We start from the raw sequence: 10,163 nt of genomic DNA on the forward strand, positions 1-10,163 counted from the left end.
TTTATCATAAAGTCACAAATTCACCCTATACCTACTGTGAATTTGTTGACCAATTTGTGTACCCAGTCTCTTGCATGCTGATGAGGTCCCCTCCACCTAGAATATCTAATGAGATCAAGAAAGCTATGCAGCTATCTAAGAAGTACAAAATAGGTGACTGGTACCTATATGAACACCATACTGTGTTCAGAGTATATGGTTGTGAGCTCTGTCCATACAGGCTCCCCAAGTATGTACCTATGAGATTATTTGCCTTGGAGTATTATAGGCAATTAATTCAGTCAGACCTCACCCATTTCCACAGCTCCAAGAAAAAGGCCCACCTTAATTTCAAAAATGAGTTGGGCCCCTTCATTATGAACAAGAAGGAAGGATGGGAATCTGCAGACTTGATCCTCAAAGACAAATATAAGTTGTCCTATAGTTTTCGATGGGTCCCTTATGACCCTCAAGGTTTCATGACTGCTAGGAGAAATAAGTACAGACTCCTAGGTATTAAGCACTGCCACTACCCACACATAGAAAAGTATGCCAACTTGCAAGAATGGAAGCTGGACACTCTAGTGGAGAGTTTAACTGAAGAAGAAAGAATGCTTAAAAACATGAAAGAGCTTGAGAAGACTATTGACCTGGACTATGTGCAGCAGGTACCTTTCAGGCCGCCTCACTCAGTGGGAGAAGGGACCTCAGTGACAAGGACAGCACCACAGGCACCCTCTACATCGGCAGCAGCAATAGATAAAGGCAAAGGCATAATGGATGCAGAGGATGAAGCAGGAGAGGAACAAACAGATCAGCAAACGGAGCAGCAACAAGCACAAACTGGGCTGCCAGAGACCCCCATAATGCAAACTCCTCCCCCACAAACTGAACCTCCAATAGCACCTATTCTGCAGACCCCAGCCCATGAGGAGAGGGGTACTAAAAGTGAAAGAGAAGAGTCCACTCCTATTAGTGGGCCTTCCCATCAGCCAGAGGCCAAAAGACAAAGGGTAGATTCCCCTGAGGTAGAAGACATTACTGAAGATGTCTTAAACAGCACAGGAAAAGACAGGGAGGGAAGCCAACATACAGGGACAAGCTCCTTTCAGCAGGAGCAAACTTTACAGCTTGGTTTGGAGGTGTCATCTTCTTCTCAGCAAAGCAAGAAGCCTAAAGGCACTAAGGCTTCTTTTAAGCAAATCAAGGCAGCAAATGAGCTATTAAGGGCTGAGGTCTACAAGCAGTTCATAGATGCTACACCAGCCCAGCAGGAGAGATTAATGTCTGTTTATGACTTTAAGGAAGAAAAGATGATATTCAGTCATTTCAAGCCCAAGGGGCCACAGCCAATGACAACTGCAGATTTCATCAAAACAAGGGTGGAGGTCCTAGCTAAAGACATACATACTATGGACCAGATTGAACTCCACAAGCAGACTGGGGAGATGGTCTATGCCACCTTGGTGGAGAAAGCCACATTGGCCCATGAGCTGAAGGAATCCCTAAAGAACACCAATACTCAGCTGGATTTTGAGAGGATGTCCTCTAAGGCCAAGGACAATAGAATAAAGTCTCTTGAGGAGATTATTATTGATCTAGGGCATGATCCTAGTGATCCAACAGGTGTAAAGGCCCTCATAAAGAAGAAAGATGATGATCTGAATGCAATGAAGAAGAGGTTGGGGCTGTTACCTACAGAACACCCTCAGACAGCAGAACTACAAAAAGAAAAACAGCTTAATGAACAGCTTGACCTCCTGCTACAGCAAGATCAGAGGATCAAAGAATTGGAGAAAGAGCTGGAAGGAACGCTACAAAACAAATAGGGAGAAACTACACTCCAGGCTCCTCCAACGGCTTCAACAGCAGCAACAACTTCAGGGGCAGTAGTAGCCCCTACAACAGAAGCAGCGGGCACAACAGCAACTCCAGATGCCCACCCAAGTGTAGAAGAATTGACCAAGGCTGTCAAGGCAATGGAGCTCCAGGCAGATGAGATAAAGAAAGCAAAAGAAAAATTGGCAGAGATAGATGCCAAATATGATAAATCAAAGGTAACAGTAGCAGAGCAGGGCAGAGAAATTAAGGCCCTGAAGGATAAAATAAAGGCCCTAGAAAAGGAGCTCAATCTGGAAAATACCATGGCAGAAATAAAAAGAATTTTGTGGGGTAAGATTACCCAAGCTATCACCAAGCAATGGAAATCCATCAAAACAATCCATGAGTACATGGATTTAATTAACCAAGCACAGACAGAAATCCAGAGGGCCAAAACAGTGCTGGGAAACAGACCTGAGCAGGCAAACCAACTGATAGACTTTTTGAACAGGCAAGACAAAGAGGAGCTGGCAGCCATTGGCATCGTTAACAGAACATAAGCCATCCTCACAACTAAAAAGGTGGTAACTCTCAGAAATTATGTACAGACTGTAGAAAGAAAATGCTATGAAATACAGGCTGAGGTGGAGGAGTATAAACTCAAAATAGGAATGCTGCAAGCAAGGGGACTGCCTGGCCTGCTGAACAGTACAGGGAAATTGATTACCAGAGATCAATTCACCAACAAGATGGCTACTTACATTGAAAATCAAATCACTGCATCTGGCAGTACTCCTGAGGAAACAGGGCCTCCAACAGCACAGAGCTTGTACACTAAGCTTGAAGGCCTATTCTTCATTGAAAGTGAGGCAAATCATTTGTTTGAGACTCCTCCTAACTTTTGGCGGTATACAGAGGCCGATGAGACTCTAATAAAAATTCGGAGGCATCAAATGCCTAAGGAGGACTGGTGGTAGGCCATGCTCCAAATTTTTCCACGATAGCTTCAAGTCATTCGGCCACTGACAGCTCCAGGTCACCAGAAGACAGACAGCAAAAGGGTTAGTGTTTAAAGAGCGGCCAAAGGTGACTCATCACATAGACAATGACAGCTAGCCATGTTTGAACAGCGCGTCTCCAACCGACTCCAATTGCCACCAAGTCAACAGTCTCTGACCATTTTTGACAGCTAAGGGACTAAAAGTTATTACAACATTTACTCTTTCAGCTGCTGCGCTCCAGCAGTTGGTAGGACATTTATGGAGCATTTACTCTTCATTCAGATATTTTCCAAATGTAAATTTATATATATACCCCCCTTAGTAACGCATAAGGGGTTGGTAAATTTTACTCTGAGGCATGTATACTATATACTTTCAGAAAAGTTTAATACAAAGAGCAATTTCAGCTCAGTGATTTCCTGGAACTCTGGTGTCTTGTTGATAATCTAAGTGTTGTTGCAGAATCCTTGCGTTGTCTGGTGGAATGATATGTCTTCTTTAAACTCTGTTTCGTTTCCCTATGTTATTTCATGTTCATATTTTCATCATATCTGGCAATAAAGGAAAAGAATAGTTCAGGACATGTTTCTTAACACCCTGTGCTCAACCTTATATTGCTGTAAATGTTTTCTTCAGGATTAAAACAGACATGAATTCTTAAATGCTCATGTTATATTTAATTCCATGCTGTGAATGTTATCTAGAAATTCTTAAATGCTTCCAGGTAACAGTTGCTTTTTCTTTCATACCAGTTTATAGAAAGATCCTTAATTGCCTTTCTTATCCTGACCATATCACACCCATACTCAATTCCAAAGCATTGTTTCCCAGACAATTACCCTGCTCTGCAGCTTTCATTACTGTATCGCCATAGCACACCAAACCAAAGGACCACTGACTCCATTGCCCAATGTTATATAATATGCTGGTAAGAGCATACACGTTTGACTGAAACTTTTCCAACCAAACAATTAAAACAAAATTAAACTTCACACCTAGCCTAAAACACCATCATAACAGAGACAGATCATAAAGAGAGAGCCCTCTCTGATTTCAGCTTGGCTAGAAGCTGTAATCCAAAGATTGGTTAGTGGTTACCCCAGCCGTATTCCCTTGGGAGTCATAGGGAACAACCTGGGTGTTAACATAATTGGCGACTCCACTGGGGAATTGCTTAAGATTTTAATTACTGCATATCTTCCATGAGCTAATATCAAGCCTGAAATAAGTCAAGAGGCCTTAAATCTGTTTCTGTATAACATTGACAGTTTTAGGGAAGAGCTGTTTTGGGAATCTTCATCTTAGCCCTGAGAATATATAGCCATTTCAAAGTCTTCATCCAGTCCTTTCAGATATAAAGAAAGAAAATCTCTTACAAAATCCTAAAAAACAGTTGGAAGCTGGCTCCTAAGAAAAATCCTCGGCACACTAGGGCGAATCCTGACCCTAATCCACCTATCATTGTTGATAATCCAAATACCATCCCAAGAAACATTAGGAGGCAGCAAAGGCAGGAACAGTCTGCTGATTTGAGTCCTGAGACAGCTCATCCAAACCCTGTTCCTACTCCAATCAAGGTTTTATTTCGATCTACCCTTGATTCTCCTAGCTCCCCCTCTACATCTCAAAGCCCTCCTTTCACACCTTTATCCACTGCACATGCCCATTTAACCAACATCCTAGGTTCTACCTCTTCCATTAACCCTGTTATACCTGTCATCCCTGCTGTCCCACTCACCCCTGTCAATCCCCTACACCTTGTGAATATGGCCAACAGATATGCACCCTTGCAGATACCGGCTAATGCTGCAGCTTTACCCCAAGACTACCAAACCAAAATCTCATATTTTGACTCCAATGGCCCCCTGACAGCTGTTCAACATGCTAAGAAAATGCAAGACCACTTTGAAACTTATGAAATAGATGATGACAGTGTCAGAATGAGGATGTTTGTTCAAAGCCTAACTGGAGATGTTAGGACCTGGTTTAGATCCTTGAATGCAAATTCTATGGCAACCCCTGATGAGCTTTATCAAGCCTTTACTACCAGATGGGAGAAGAAGAAAGATCCCCTACACATACTTGCTGAATATGAAACAATTAAGGGAGGTCCTCAAGAGACCGTTCTGGAGTATTGTGCTAGATTCAACAATGTGTACAAGGCGATACCACAAAATCTAAGACCTCCTCCTGATTTGGCCTTGTACAAATTCCCTGATGGATTTGATCCTGACATGGCATATTAGTTGAAGGAAAGAGAACCTAAAACCCTCGAAGACGCTCAAAAGGCTGCTGTCACAGTGGAAGCAAATCTGATTGCCAAAAGAAACAGGGCAAGGTTAGAAAAGAGAAGCATATATAAAGAAGAACCATCAGGCTTTGATCAAAAGTTGGATGCAATACTAAATAGCATGAAGAGGTTAGGGGAAAGAGTGGAATCGGTTGAAAGAAAATCATCATGGGAACCACCTCAAAACAACCCTCCTAGGAATCCAAATTTTAGGAAAACTCAAAACCCAGGCATGGGTAGAACCGGTGCTGAGCAGGACATAAGACCTCCTTTCCAAGAAAATTATGCAGAAACTTCTACATCAGCAGAACCCAATGAGGACCCTGAGATTAACTTGATGGGCCTAGATGGTGAGAGTCAAGTGTTCTTAACACAAGAGGATCATGAAGATGATGAAATCAAACTATTCCAAACTAAATCAGGTGAATCCTTTGACTTTAAGCAAGGCTATGATACTGCTGTTTATGAAGTCCACAAACAATACAAGCTAAGGAGCAGAACTGTGAATGTTAACCAGCCTGAGAAGAAAAAGGACGATCAGCAGCCTGAAAAAGTTAAAGGCACACAACCTAGTAACAAACTGAATTCACCTACGGAAGAAGTGATTGTTGAAGAAATCACAGAGCCACTGTCTTTAAGACAGCAGTCTTTAGACACTTTACCTTCTCATCCCAATCTTACCCCTCAAGAAATGAATAAAAAGGATAAATCTCAAAGTCAAAACAAAAATCAAGAAGAAGATGTAATGAGCAAGGAAAGAACTGTCACCTATAACTCCAAGGCCCAATCTGAGAAACCTTTTGATCTTGAAGCAGAAATTGGCAAAATAAAAATAGCTATTCCTCTTTTGGAATTAGCCAAGCATGACAGCTACAAATTGCAAATCAAAAGGTCTCTTCAACTCACCAGCAACAAAGATGATGTCAATGTGCTAGATGACACCCCAGAACTCCTGTTCGGTCCAGAAATGGATGGAAAAACATTAGTCGTAGGGGTGTTGCCTTTTTATGTCAGTTTACATATTCATGACAAAATACTACATAATGCAATGTTTGATTCAGGTGCCTCTCACAATCTTATGCCAAAAGCAGTCATGGAGAGATTAAATTTAGACATAACAAGACCATACAAAGATCTCTTTTCCTTTGACTCTAGTCAAGTCAAGTTCCTAGGTCTCATAAAAGACTTATGTGTTTCTCTAGTTCAATTTCCAAATAAGACAATCCTAATGGACGTGGTAGTTGCTGATATCCCACCTAAGTATGGAATGCTGTTGTCAAGGTCATGGGGAGCCAAACTCCAAGGCTCCCTACAGCTAGACATGTCTTATGCAACTATCTCTGTTTTTGGACAACCAAAAAGACTGTACAGAGAAACACTAATGAAGTACATGGTCAGCAGTGAAGAAAAACCTCAAAATTTTCCTATATATGCTGTCCATTCAGACATAGACTCATACATTCTCTTCAATGATACAACCACTCCCTCAAAAAGTGAAGTTGAAACCAAGATATTAATACAGAAGGAAGATGTAAGCGAGAGTAGTATCACTCATGAAACAACAGTCAATCAAACATTTGATAGTACTGCTGCCTTAATTGTCAAGAACATCCAATTAAATGATGACACTGTCCTAGAAGACAAGATAGAGAAAAAACCACAACTTCTGCTTACATTGCCATCCCATGAAAAGGTCACCAAATCTCCTTCTCAACAAAACATTCTATGGTTCCTTGAGTTTGATGGCTCAGTCAACAAGTCAGGGGCAAGAGCTGGAATCTGGATACACAATGAAGAAAATGGTCATGCAGAGGGCAGAGCTTATAGATTGAATTTCAGATGTACTAACAACATGGCAGAATATGAAGCTCTTTTACTAGGCCTCAAGTTAGTGAAGTTATTACAAGCTGCCAGGGTTTCAATCATGGGTGATTCAGATCTAGTTATCCAACAAGTGAAAGGAAACTTTGTCACTAATGACAAAAGACTAAGGACTTATAGAGCTGCTGTTGCTGAGGTACTAAACTTTTTCTCTGAATTCCAAATTACTAAAATTCCCAGAACCCAAAATCTACATGCTCATAGTCTAGCCACCTTTGCGAGTACCTGCAAGATGCCCTTTGAGCCCCACAATTGTTTCACAGCTGAAGTAAAACACAGACCCTCCATACCAAACAACATCAATGATTGGCAAGTATTTGAGAATGACAAGCAAATAAATCGATTTTTAACTCTACAGCAAGAATTTGCAGGATTAAATATTGACATTGAGACAGCAAGTCAATCACAAATACTTAATGGAGCAAGTCCATCACAAATACAGTTTCAACAGACTGCTCAGCCAATATCACCTAGCACTGCAAAGCAAATGATGAATCCAACTATTTTCAATATAGAAAACATCCAACAAATTCAACAAGTTAACTGGGAAGAGGGAGTATCCAATGCTGAAACTGAAATCATTGAGCTGAAAGACAACTTTTTACCAACAGGCCTAACCCCACTAGAAGATATTTTTGATTCAAATGATATTCCCAGAAAACCAAAAATGCAGCCCCTAGATGCAGCGATTGAAGAATGTAACATAGGTACAATTCACAAACCCAAAATAATCAAATTGTCTGCCTCTTTGCCTCCTGATCAAAAGCCTAAATACATTGATCTTTTTAAAGAGTTCCAGGATCTCTTTGCATGGAGTTATGAGGACCTAAAGTCCTATGACACCTCTGTTATCCATCATACTATCCCTCTTAAGCCTGATCAAAAACCCTTTAAACAAAAACTGAGGAGAATAAATCCTATGCTCCTCCCAGCGATGGAACAAGAGGTACAGAAAATGTTCAAGGCAGGCATCATAGCTCCAATTAGATTCTCTGAATGGATCTCTAATTTAGTCCCTACAAGAAAGAAGACTGGAGAAATTAGGCTGTGTGTGGACTTAAGGAATCTGAACCAAGTATCTCTCAAAGACAACTACCCCTTACCCAAGATGGATCACATTCTTCAGAGAGTGGTAGGGGCCTCAAGAATCTCATTACTGGATGGGTTCTCAGGTTTCAATCAGATCTTAGTGCACCCTGATGACCAAGACAAAACTGCATTCACAACCCCATGGGGAACCTTCAAATATGTAAAAATGCCTTTTGGATTGAAAAACGCAGGGGCAACTTTTCAGAGAGCAATGGATATTGCTTTTTCCAAAGAGATTCATGACTTTTTGGTCATTTACCTAGATGACCTCACACCTTTTTCAAAATCTGACCAAGAACATCTCAAACATTTAAGACAGATCTTCCTAAAATGCAGAAAATATGGAATCTCCTTGAATCCTAAGAAATCCCTCTTTGGTCTAGAAGAAGGCAAACTCTTAGGACACATTATCTCAAAGGATGGCATAAGAATTGATCCAGATAGAATCCAAGCCATCTTACAAATGCCTCACCCAAGAAATGTCAAAGAATTGCAAGGATTCTTGGGAAAAATCAATTTCTTGAGAAGGTTCATCCCAAACTTAGCAGAGCTAAGCAGATTATTAAACAACATGCTAAAAAAGGATTCAAAGGTCAAATGGACTGTTGAAGCCAGGTGTTATAGACATTTTTGTGCCTCGCATCAAGGAGCATGGAATGTCAATAATTACAGGGATCCTCAGTCCCTAAACATGTCGTTCTTACCCCTAAAAGAACAAGGTCATCAATCAACATCACTTCCAATCAGTTCTCCACCTGAAAACACTTCAAAACAGGCTTATTTTGGATCATGTCAGCTGCTTAACTGAGCTTCTGCGCTGTATTGCAACTGTCCCACTCTGTACCTGCGCTGGAAGTCAAAAACAATGAAGGCTACCTGCGCTGGGCGAGATTGGCCAAGTGGCACAGTCATCCTGCAAGGTGTCATTTGCCCAGGAAGCTTCCAAACTGACACTTGGGTCATGAGATTCGCCCTGTGATGAGTAAGAGGTACTTGATCACCATGTGTAAGCAAGGATCTCCAAGTGGACACAGGAACTGAAGATTAACTGAAGATGGAGAGGACACTAGTCAGCTATATGCCAGCCTCCAGCTGACTCATCCTTTCCTCTTCCCTCCTATATATAGAGCTCTTCTATGAGGTCTAAAGGGGCTGAATTTTGTATAAGCAAGGAGGTGCTGTTGGTATACTGCCAGGATTATTGGGTGATTGTTTTACTAGAGGTGAAGAAGAGAGTTCTTGCTGCCGAGGAGGTGCTGCTGGATTGGAGCCAACATCATTGGTTGTAACTTCCTCTGGAACCCTGTTACTTTCTATCAATAAAGTTTGCATGTTCTCCTATATACTTGTTTTACATAGATGCTTTTGTGTTTACATGTATATTTGATGCAACCTAATCCATGCTTCAATTATGATTGCTTGTATCTCGTAGTTTGCTCTCTTTTGTTGTGCAGATTATGTGTGTAGCTGGATCGGCTTGGAGAGCAAAGAGCTGGGAATCGGATACAAAGAGAGAAGGACAAGGATCGACTAAGCGCAAGACACCAGGTTGGTTGACCCTATTTCCATACTCTCTGTGCTTTCATAAAGATGAACATGAAAACTTTGTCATTCAGTTGTTGCTAAAGTCTGTCACCTTTAGAAAGGGTTAGTGTCATCCGCATCGGATACTTTTCCCCACAACAAACTGGCGACTCCGCTGGGGAGATCCTAGTATCTTGTTGTTGTAGGATTTTGCTATTCATTTCTTGAAGAAAGGAGTACCGAATCGAAAAGCTTTTGACTCTATCAAAAGCGAAGTAGAGGGTTTTGCTACTCTTGCTCCTTTGCTGAGCAAATTCAAGATTTAAAGAGCTAATCTACAGATGAATCTTTACTCTTAGTGATAGATCTTTATCCTCTTGATCATCCCTTAACCTGTACTTAACCCATAGCATTTTATTTCAGTCAAAACAGTACATTTTTGAGCTTTTTATGACCCGGAATTCTTAGCAGACGTAACTCTCGTAAGTCAGTGCAGGCTGTCCACAGGCAGTCTGCATTACAGCGCAGGTGCTCCCTTCGGGAACTGCGCTGAGAGTCAAACTGGTGAACTAGTGCCT

This window comes from Pinus tabuliformis, chromosome 1_2 (assembly GCF_031772625.1).
Source record: "Pinus tabuliformis cultivar Carrire ecotype Pingquan chromosome 1_2, CPIR1, whole genome shotgun sequence".
Lineage (NCBI taxonomy): Eukaryota > Viridiplantae > Streptophyta > Pinopsida > Pinales > Pinaceae > Pinus > Pinus tabuliformis.